Source organism: Rosa rugosa, chromosome 7 (assembly GCF_958449725.1).
Source record: "Rosa rugosa chromosome 7, drRosRugo1.1, whole genome shotgun sequence".
Lineage (NCBI taxonomy): Eukaryota > Viridiplantae > Streptophyta > Magnoliopsida > Rosales > Rosaceae > Rosa > Rosa rugosa.
Window position 1 is genome coordinate 33389663 of NC_084826.1, and position 11723 is coordinate 33401385.

An 11723-nucleotide genomic window follows, 5' to 3' on the forward strand; every position below is an offset into this window, starting at 1 on the left:
TCAACTTCCCCAAGTCCTACCTATGGAGCCACTAAAGTCGAAATACTCGAGAGACCTAGCACTTCTAAAACTGTGTCAGAAATATTCGCTGTGGATCACACAGCTTCGTGGATGGACCCAATTTTGAAATACATGGTCGACGGCCTAGTACCGGATGATAAGGTCGAGGCCAGAAGACTGCAGTTAAGGTCAGCTCGATACACGATCATGAATGGCAAGTTATACCGGAGAGGCCACTGCTTCCCCAGTCTGAGGTGTGTAACGCCGAAGGAGGGTCACAAAATAATGAAGGACATACATGCTGGCGTATGCGGTAACCATGCCGGAGCCCGGTCTCTCGCACATAAGACCCTTAGGGCAGGATATTTCTGGCCAACCATGTCGGCCCTAGCCCAAACAATATCCAATTCTTGCCACAAGTGCCAAATGTATGCAAATATCCCAAGGGCACCGCCCATAGCCCTCTCCATCCTCCTGGCACCGTGGCCGTTCTGTCAGTGGGGTTTGGACTTGATTGGTAAACTCCCCACAGCAGTAGGACAATTCAAATACGCCATCGTCGCTGTGGACTATCAAACAAAGTGGGTTGAAGCAGAACCTCTTGTCGCCATCACCACGGAAAAGGTAAAACATTTCTTGTGGAGGAATATCTACTGCAGGTTTGGAGTCCCGGACACCATAGTCACGGACAATGGTACCCAGTTTGACAATGATGAATTGAGGGCTTATACAGAAAACCTGGGCACCAAGATCCTCTATGCATCCCCGGCTCACCCCCAGACCAACGGTCAGGTCGAAGCTGTCAACAAGATAATCAAGAAAATACTGAAAAAGAAGCTCGACGAGGCCAAGGGTCTTTGGGCTGCTAAACTCCCGGAGGTGTTGTGGGCTATCCGGACCACGGCAACAGAGGCCACCGGAGAGACCCCTTTCTGTATGGCTTTCGGATCAGAAGCGGTACTCCCTATTGAAACACAAATCCAGAGTCCCCGGATCGAATACTTCGATGCGGGCACCAACTCAGAAGGCCTACAGCTCGATGCTGATTTACTCGAGGAACGAAGGGATGTGGCACACATGCATAACTTGGCTAACAAGCGGAGGATAGCCCGCTATTACGACGCCAAGGTAGTATCCCGGACACTGAAGTTAGGGGACTGGGTCATGAAGCAGGTCTACCCAGAACCCCGGGGAATGGATCCATCCTGGACAGGCCCTTACGAGATCATTGAAGAGGCAGGCCCCGCAACCTTTTTCATCCGGGATACGAACGGGGTTGTTTCCCGGCATCCATGGAATACCCAGCGCCTGCAGTTCTATTACAAGTAGCTCCGGGAGCATCTTGTCCTAGCTTTTGCTTTTTGACCATACAGCTATGGCAAGCTACCCATCGGGTACTCATTCTGTATTTAACCACCATGTGGTATTTGAATGGAAAAATGAATTATTCAGACCATTTCTAGCATTTTTTTTTTACCTACCCCGGACATACCCGGACATAGCTATTGTCAGTTACTCTATTCCGGTAATAAGTGATGCAAGTAAAGGCTTAAGGTACAAAATCCTAGAAATTTTAATTCCTTTCCAATTCCCATTCAAATTCAAAAAATTTTAATCCACAAAAGCCTGGACTACCAAGCACAGGAATCACGCCATTGTTCAAGGCAAGGATAACTTCTACTAAAAAAAAAACATATACAAAAAAAGGGAATCCAGGTACTACTGCTCCCCACCGGTACTCTGGGATCCACCGGCACCAGACCTGGCTGCCGCATCCTTGTCTTTCTTCTTCTTCTCAAGAAGGCCCCGCCTGAATTTGGCCTCGTCCAAGTACCCGGCCGCCACCCATTCCTTGAACTTCATGATAACAGCTTTGTCTTGGGCAGCAGCCAGCATGGCAATGAGCTCTTCGGAGGCCTTGTACTCCTCTACGGCCTCGTGCTTCTCCGCGGGAAGACGCTCCTCCAGGTAGTCTGCTTTCTCCTTCCAGGATGTGGCAGACTCCGCAGCCTCTTTTTCGGAGTCCCGGGCACTTTTCACCTCTTCCCGGGCCTCAGAGATTTCAGATTCCAGCTCCGCGATTCGCTGCTTGGCCGCGTCCATCTCGGCAAACAGGGGAGTAAAAGACTCAATGTTCTTCTTCAAGGAGTCCCGCTCCTTCTCCAGCCTGGCCTTCTCGCCATGAAGATACTTCACCTGCCCGGAGAGATTGCTAACCTCCTCCTTCAGTTGAGTATCTTCCTCGCTGGCATCCACCGCGTACATATTGAAGAGTGCCTGCAAGCGCACCGATTAAAATGTATATATAGTAATAAAAGGCTACAAGGGTAAAGCAAACCCGTACCCGCATCATGGATTCCCGGGCAAGACGGCGATTCTCTTTGGGAGTATTGTCTTTGGCCCGCACCCGGTCGAGATCAATGTCCTTCAAGTCACTAAGCATGGCCCGCACGAACTTCTCATCAGCAACCCCGTACTCACTCAGCAGCTGCTTGATGGGCTTTTTGGGGATTACCGGAAGGGCAGGAGACAACAGGGCAAGCGAAGGCGACGACTCAGGTACCGGGTGATCCTTCTTCTGTCTCTTAGCACCGGATCCCTTAACGTCCCGGCCGGTGTACGTCACCTCATGCTTCTCGCTTCGGTGCCGATGCTTGTGAGATCTCTTCTTCTCACCTGGAAGCAAGGCCTCATCACTCCCAGTGGAGCGGGAGGAAATAGATACGGAGGCTGGTGCTTTTTCCTTTCCGGTATCAGCAATGGTAATGACGTCAGCAACTGACGGCTGTAAGACTTGGGTCGCGGGAGCTTCAGGATCAGGTTCCCCGTACCCCGCATCAGTAAGCTCCAGTAGGGTCTCTTCAACGGACCGACCCGTAGTTTTCGACCCTAGGTCGACTTCAATATGAAGGGCGTTTTCTCCCTGCCCCATCAGCATATCCATCAGCTGATTATCATCCATTTTGTCCTCCTCTTTTCCTTTCCGGGGTTTCCTCTTCGGTGCTTTCACTGCAATCAGTTCGAAGTTAGTCAAGGAAAAAGGACAGGATGACATGCAAAACAAAAAAAAAACCTTTCAGCCTCACCGGGAAGCCATCCTAGTCCTAGCCTATAAAGTATAGAGTGCCGGATGAATCTATAAGAGCTCCTCTCCTTCTCATTCCAAACTGCATATACCCGGGCTATCCTCTTCCTTTCTACCTCAGACAAACTGTAGGCCTGGTCACCGATGGCTTGGAAGGTACCGGTCAGCTGCCAATTCTTATTTTTAATTTGCCACCGGCCCCCAGCTAGAAATACTTTATTCCTCCACCTTTTGCTCATCGAGGAAGGCATATCGGTAACTAGCGGTTCGTAGTCCCTAGCAGCAAATGTCACCGTACCCGCACAGGACAGCTTCCTCGAGTACAGGACCCTGTGCACCGCGCGGAATTCATTTACGGAAGGCCACCCTTGTTGGCACAAATCCCACATGGCCAACATACTATATATTTGGCGAATAGCATTCGGGGTCAACTGCCCCGGTGACAGGTTCAGCATCCGCAGCAGATACTGTAGGCACCGGGGCAGAGGTAGCGATAATCCTTGGTGGAACTGGTTCTCGTGCAGCGCAACCCACCCCGGGGCAGGATTTGCGGCCATCTCTCCATCCTTGAGAGGCCTAAGCTCCACTGTATCCGGTATTCCCCACTTCAGTCGCATGGCGATGATCTCCTTCATCGTCATACTTCTCCCGGGTTCGTCGCATACGGTCCCGTCCGCAAGTGTATACCTAGGCTTCGGTATGCCCTCGGGAATTGCCACCGTGACTACCGGGGCCTCCGCCGACCCTCCCTCGCTCTCACCCTCGTCGGACTCCTCACTGCTCTCCGAGAACACCCCAGTCGAAGATCCGGTATTCTTTGCTAATTGACTTACTTGCGCTAAGTACCGATCGATGTCCACTTCAGCTTGCCTGGCAGAGGACTGGTACGACGATCCCGCATCCCCACCCTTGGTTTCTGATTCCATCCTAACTACGATACCGGGGACTTCAAAACTCGATGTATCTGGAATCAGAAGCACAAGGGTTAGCCTAGCCAGATCTAAGACCATGTTGAAGCGCGGATCACTCCCCACTTCAAACAAAAAACCCAGAAATTCAAGCAAAGTCCATAAACACCCAATCGGCCGTCCCAATTCCTACCCACTTTCACATATTGCTTATTCTGAGTAACCCAGAAACGCAAAAAAAAAAAAAAAAAAAAAACCCAGAAAAAACAAAAAAAAAAAGCATGCCAAACGGAAACACACAAGAGAAACCAAAAACCAAACCACATTCTCTTACCTCTTTTCCTGCAGTCGCTAATCCGACCAAGGCCTCCTCTGTGATCGCACCTCAAGGTTTTCGCCTTCACTCCTCACAGCAACAGAGGCACACAGAGAGAAGGTAAAAAGCAAAACTCGCAAATTCTCAGAATTTTGGAAAGTGAGAAGGGAAACAGTCTGTTTCCCTCTTAAATTCAATCCCTAAAGCATCAGGGCCGTTGAAGACGAAAAGACCTCAACCGCAAGATCACTACACGTGTCCCACGTCTCGAAAACCGTCAGTTGAGGGGACGGGCATTTATTGCACTCAGTCTGCCCCACGTGGCTGACATGCACCGCCTACCCCATTGGGTACCACGAGGCTCACATCCTCTACCCCATCGGGTACCAGAGCCAAGTCCTCTCTCTACCCCATCGGGTACCGGAGGCTCACATCCTCTACCCCATTGGGTACCGGAGGCTCACTTCCTCTACCCCATCGGGTATCAGAGCCAAGTCCTCTCTACCCCATTGGGTACCGGAGGCTCACATCCTCTACCCCATTGGGTACCGGAGGCTCACTTCCTCTACCCCATCGGGTATCAGAGCCAAGTCCTCTCTCTACCCCATCGGGTATCAGGCTCACTTCCTCTCTACCCCCATTGGGTACCGGAGGCGCCATCCTCTACCCCATTGGGTACCGGAGGCTCACTTCCTCTACCCCATCGAGTATCAGCGCCAAGTCCTCTCTCTACCCCATCGGGTATCAGAGGCAAGTCCTCTCTCTACCCCATCGGGTACCGGAGGCTCACATCCTCTACCCCATTGGGTACCGGAGGCTCCATTCTCTACCCCATTGGGTATCAGAGCCAAGTCCCCTCTACCCCATCGGGTATCAGAGGCAAGTCCTCTCTCTACCCCATCGGGTACCGGAGGCTCACATCCTCTACCCCATTGGGTACCGGAGGCTCACTTCCTATTCCCCATCGGGTATCAGAGTCAAGTCCTCTCTACCCCATTGGGTACCGGAGGCTCAACCCTCACCCTATCGCAGCGTGTAGATTAGCTACCTACAACGTAACCCGCTCAAGATATCCCTTGAACGGGAACTTGGGGGACTCCCTATAGGCACACTAGTGCCAAACTTCCGAGACAATAATAAGTCCCCACCCAAGAAACATCTTGAACGGGAACTTGGGGGACTTGTACATACTAGGGAAGTCTCAACTAAGTTTGGCACTATCGGCTGGGCCCCATCGGTACTCCCATGTACTATGCCATGGGCCGGGTTCACGACCCACCATGGCGGGGCTCATTTGGGATGCCACCCCGGGCACCCAGGGCCCTGGGCAAGGCCAGCACAGCCCAACTATTTACACAACAGGAGGACTGATATGGCATCAGAAGAACAACTAGTGTCCCACATCGAAGATGGGGGAGACTTCCTTCACATGCTCGAGTATAAAGGCATTAGCACAACCACCTTTTACGGGTAATAACTCCTTTTGTCCACTATTTACTTGATACGCATCTATATTAGTTTCTCATTCAAGCATCGGAGAGGCGTAAACCGTCCAGTACGGTTTACCCCTCTAAGCGTGTGTTATTGATACAGGATTTAGGAGTTGGATCGGTACCCCAGACGGTATAGCATTCTGTGTGAGGTACCCGGAGAAAGCCACCAGAAACATCTTCAAAGCGGAATTTAAAGTGGGCTAAAGGATTTGGGCTTACAATAGATGCCCAATTTGGGAAATAACAAATCACTAGTAAATACAAGGATGAGAGACGCGCCCCAGGGTTACGGGTCTCCCGAAATTTTGTAAATAAGCGAGTGGAAAACAAATAAATAAATAAAAAGTAAGGATTAAATTCAGTTTACCCCCCTGAGGTTTGGGGGTAATTTCATGTTAGTCTCTGTCCTTTCAATTTAATCAGTTTACCCCCTAAGCTTGTCAATTCTCCTCAACCGTGTCCATTACATCCAATTTGGACGTTAAGTCTGACTTTTGAGGGCTAAAATTGTCATTTCAAGACAAAAAAAAAACTAAAAAAAAAAAAGGAATTTTTTTATTTTTTTAATATTTTTTTCTTCTGTTTTTTTTTCTTTTTTATATTTTTATTTTTTCTGTTTTTTCGTTTTTTAATTTTTTTATTTTGTCTTCAACCTATACACCACAAGTTATAATAAGTTTATAAGAACAAAAAGATACTCTAGGTGGTTGAAAGTCGCTCGCTGATCTACGATATTTGTGATATATCTCCGATAAAGTGAAGAATTTTAGGAGATATCCCCAATAAAGTGAAGAAATATCTGTAAAAAATGATTTTACACTTTATCTATAAATATCTGTAAAAAATGATTTTACACAGATATTTCTTCACGATTTTACACTTTATCTGTAAATATCTGTAAAAAATAATTTTACACAGACATTTTTTCACTTTATTGGGGATATATCCTAAAATTCTTCTCTTTTCGGAGATATATCATAAATATCGTAGATCAGCGAGAGACTTTCAACCACCTAGTGTATCTTTTTGTTTTTATAAACCTATTATAACTTGTGGTGTATAGGTTGAAGACAAAATTTATATAAAAAAAAATTTGTAAATGAAAAAAAAAAAACAGAAAAAAAAAAAGAAAAAAATTTCCTTTTTTTTTTTTATAGTTTTTTTTTTGTCTTGAAATGACCATTTTAGCCCTCAAAAGTCAGACTTACGGTCCAAATTGGACGGAATAGTAGAAATTGGACACGGCTGATTGAAATTGGAAAGCTTGGGGGGTAAACTGATTAAATTGAAAGGACAGGGACTAACATGAAATTACCCCCAAACCTTAGGGGGGTAAACTGAATTTAATCCAAAAAGTAAATAAATGAGTTTCTTCAAAATCCGATAAGAGACTAAGATCTTAATTTAATAAGAGACTAAGAAATACGCCAAGCCGGGCCACGTGCCTCCTCTGTACGCTCCCCGACCACATGCTCGAAACCTGCACACTATTGTAGGGGTGAGCTTTCGTCCTCGCATGCCCAGTAGGGGCCGACCCAACCATGCTAGGTTTGAAAGATAATATACTTGAAAATATTTACTACATAATATTGTGCACGTTTATCGAAAATACTTTAAAAAGAGGCAACCACAAACATTTGTTCTCTTTTGTAAAACATATGCAGCATGCTTCACACAACTTGGAGCTCCTAGATACTTACCTGCCAGCTAAACTAAAACAAATCGGTGACCGACCCGGTTCGTCATCCTTTGAGAACCAGCCAACTACTCTATAGTCCTTGTGACTACAAGTAGCGAAAGTGTCCATTTCCTGGCCCTGAGTCTCCTATGACTGGTTCACTGTCGGTACTCACCCTTCCTCGACAAACATAGGAGCACAGCCCCCTCCGGAGGTTCACGGTTATCGACACCGTGGGATCCGTAGGAATCAACGCGTCTAGGTCCCATTCACTTTCAGGTCACAAGTACAAACATACAATGGGTACAAAATCTCAACATGCAAGTCTAGCCTCGGTTTTCGCAATCAGCAATTTACAGTTATGGAAACACGGATATCACGAGGCATCGACTAATGAACAACCAAAAACGTACTTGCAGGCAACATATTATTATACTAGAGCATTCCACATATAGAAAAGCCTCTAACAAGGAAGGGACAGTTCACCCTACCTGGATATGGAGTGCTCGTCCACATTCGGGTTCGTTCCCGACTTTCGATCATTTGTCCAAATCCAAATGCACACGCTCGAGCCCTTTAACAAAAACTAAATCCGATAAGTACTCAATTCATAACTCATTTGCTCAATTTCTTTATGAGTCACCAATTTATTCTGAATCGATATTTAATGGTAACCATTCCCGAAAAATTCACTTAATGTAGTAAGCTCATTCGAGAGATGGTGATCACACTTCTTTCCATGTTAAAATTTCAGTCAACCGGTTTAACCTCATTCTATTTAGCTTTTAAACCTTAAGCAATTAAATAATAATTACCATTCCCGAATGATTTCGCCTTTCAAACTCCTTTCGGGGATATGGTGATTATACTTATTTTCTTAATGTATTCCAAGTCAACCGGTTTGACCCTTTTTACTTAATCATTAAATACTAGCAAATAAATAGTAATTACCATTCCCGAATGATCACATTCTTACGATAACTTCAGGATATGGCGACACTAGAATACTCCGATTTTTAACCTTATTTCATGAACGTTAATCCAATTTCCTAATTTAGCTCAAACAAATAAAATCCACCATTTTCATTACCCATTTCCACTCTACATTGATAATTACTCAAGCTCCTTATTTTCTTTCACAACAACCGTTTACTTTACAATATGGCAAATTCAAACTCCGTCATCAATTTAACTAATAACACTAATCTTCTCCAAACATTTAACCATTTCATGCTTGTCCACATTTAAGCTAAATTCACAACAATCGATCACTCAAAGGAGCATTAACCATTCAAGTAGCATACCAACTTTTCATTCCATTCGATAACAACCTCTAGAATTTTACAGTCACTATACGAAAGCCCTGGATTGGCAGAGACCAAAACTTACCATCTCTTCTTCTCCAACTTGGAAACCAATTCCGTCCTAGCTGCATTCCACAACCATTAACCACATGAATCCATTTTGGGCTGCCTTGAATCAGCTACTCTATCACCACTAGCCTTTCAAATTCCTAGTAACATAACATAATAAAAATCAACCCTTAACCAATTTTCATAACCAAAACAGAGTTCGAGAATCCTTACCAATCCCCGATATCAATTCGGCTGAACCAACAGTTTCTCTCTTCTCCAAATTGGAAGCGAACTCATCATAGCTGCATTCCACCACTGTCAACTATTCATATTCCTAGCAAGCAAAACACTAGTTAACGGACAACCCTCATCCAATTTCGTATTCAACAGAGTCTGTGATTCTCACCTTATTCGATTTCAATCGAAACTGACCCAGTAGCTCATTTCTTCTTCAAAGCTTCAATTTTCCAGATTCCACAAACCTCATATTCCAAATTAGAGAGCAGTGAATTAGGGCTTTCGATTCACAATGACTCAAGGCATTATCCAAAGGGAGAGGACGAAATTACCTAGTTAAGAAGGTCTGGGAGTTTGGCGGCGAAGCACGGCGGCTCTTGCCGGAATTGGAGGTTGGAGTTAGTGGGTTATGCTCTTTGAGCTGCTGACTTCATCCATGGTGGTCGTGTAACTCAGACATGGCTAGGAATTGAAAAACGACGACATGCAGAGTCTCGGGTTCCGGCGATGTGCGTTTGGCGTTTTCCGGCGTCGGAGCTTGAGGCTATGGTTTGGGTTTTGCTCTCTATGGCTTGGTGCTTCAATTTCTGGTAGTGGTGGTGTGAATCGGCGACTGGAAATCGGAGGATTAAGGAAGGCAGTGGTGTCGCGGCTTTTGGTGGTGGCGTGTGGAGGTTGCCAGCAGTGCATGTCGGTGGTGAGGCTTGGGCTTGGGTCGGATTTAGGTGCTGGATCGATTGGTGGTGGCGGTGTGGTGAGATGGTGGCCGGAAATGGTGTTTCCCGGTGGTTGCAGAGGGAAAGAAGAGAGAGTGTGCGAGAAAGAGAGGTCGGGGAGAGAGAGAGTTCGGTTGAGGGAGAGAGTGTGGGTTTCTAGGGTTTTCTAGTTGCCAATTATCTATTTATACTCATGAGTGTGGAATGATGATTTCACCCTTATGACAAATTACGGAAATCTCCTAGCTAAATGCTTTCGGTTTTGGGCTTGTAACTTTTCTTTTATTTGTTTTTCATTGGAAACTTCCTAATTAAGTCACTTCTCAACTTCATCTTAGGCCCAAAACTCGATCTCGTAAAAACCCAAAATCCAAAACTTTGTCAGAACTTGATGTATCGTCTTCGAAACTTCAACAAACGGTCGCCTCACTAAACTTTTGTAACCTTTTAGGCCCAAATGAAAGAATCTTGGCCTAAACTTAAATCATAAGGCCCAATAGGTGGTCTCGACACCAAACAATCTCCGAAAACTATTCCTTCACTTAAATCACCTTGCGAAAAATCTTATTGGCAAAAAATTACCTTCGAAAATTAACTAAAATTTTTCAGGGGCTCACAGTTCTGGCTAGGTCGGAATACTGGGTTCAGGTCGGGTTCGTCTGTTTTGAGGAGAGAGAACAGAGCTTTCTGGGTTTCTATTTTTGGAAGTTTCCGAAAATAACAATTATGAATTTCCAAAATCGGAAACTCCTATTTATAGTAATTTCCAAAAATATCAGAAACTTTCGCTGATCATAACTTTCTCATACGAACTCCGATTTACGCGTGCCGCATGTCAACGAACTCGTATCGAAGCGCTCTAGGATTTCGTGAAGGAAGTTTTCAGAGAGACCCAACGAATAAAAAATTAACCTTTTGACCCCACAAAAATAAAACAATGCGAGAATTTATTTGTCTGAAATACTTCCACATCATCCCCTAACTACGTACTCATACCAACAACCGCCGAATAAATTTTGGAAGGGAAAATGGTCCCTACTTTTCCTCCTTATAACTTTTGGTACCTGAACTTTAAAAAATATCAGTACAGTACCTAAGGTTCTTTGCCAGACCGAGGATTAGTACATATGGTCGTTAGCTCCGTTACGGAAGTTGCCAGGTGGCAATTTTTGAAAGGTATTTTCATCCTTTCATACCTTTCTTCTTTCTTCCTCTTTCCAGATCAAATACTGCACTGAATCGTGGCTTTCAAACTCATTACACCTATAATCATATCATCGCAGCCAAGCTAGCTTTAAAGAACATGTATTATGATTTTTGTTTTCCCCCCTTGATTTACTTAATTAATGTGTTATTTAACTTGCTTATTTTGAGTCTTCTTTTTGCTTTTACTTATCTGCAATGGATGAACATTGCATACTCCTTGCTCTTAATTGTTTAAGCTTAATTGTTCCCATTTACAGATCAATTGAATTTGCATTCCTAATCCGGTGCTCTAAACTCAAGATTTTGGGACCAACTAGCTTCATCCATAAACAAAGGAGATTAAGGTACACAAACTTCTTTAATTTCCTTGTTTGATTGACATTCTATTTGCTCGATCTATTTCTTGTTCTTGTTTTTTTTCTTTTTTCTTTTTTCTTTTTCTTTTATACTGTAGCTTTTTCTCCCTCTGATAGATCTTTGCTTTTCTTTTGCTAACCAAAATGGTGGCTCATCATTGGCTATTGAGAATCTCTATAAGGCTATGACTGCAAAAAAGGCATCAGAGATATCAAATAACAACAAATCAGAGGGATCAAAACGTTTTGAAGGAGATTAACCACAATTAAGTCAAAATTATCGAAAATAACCCAAAATCTCAACTGCAGTCCCATCACAATTCACATGTAATAATCAAGAACAAGCAAGTAAGCATTTTGCGAAAGCAAACCA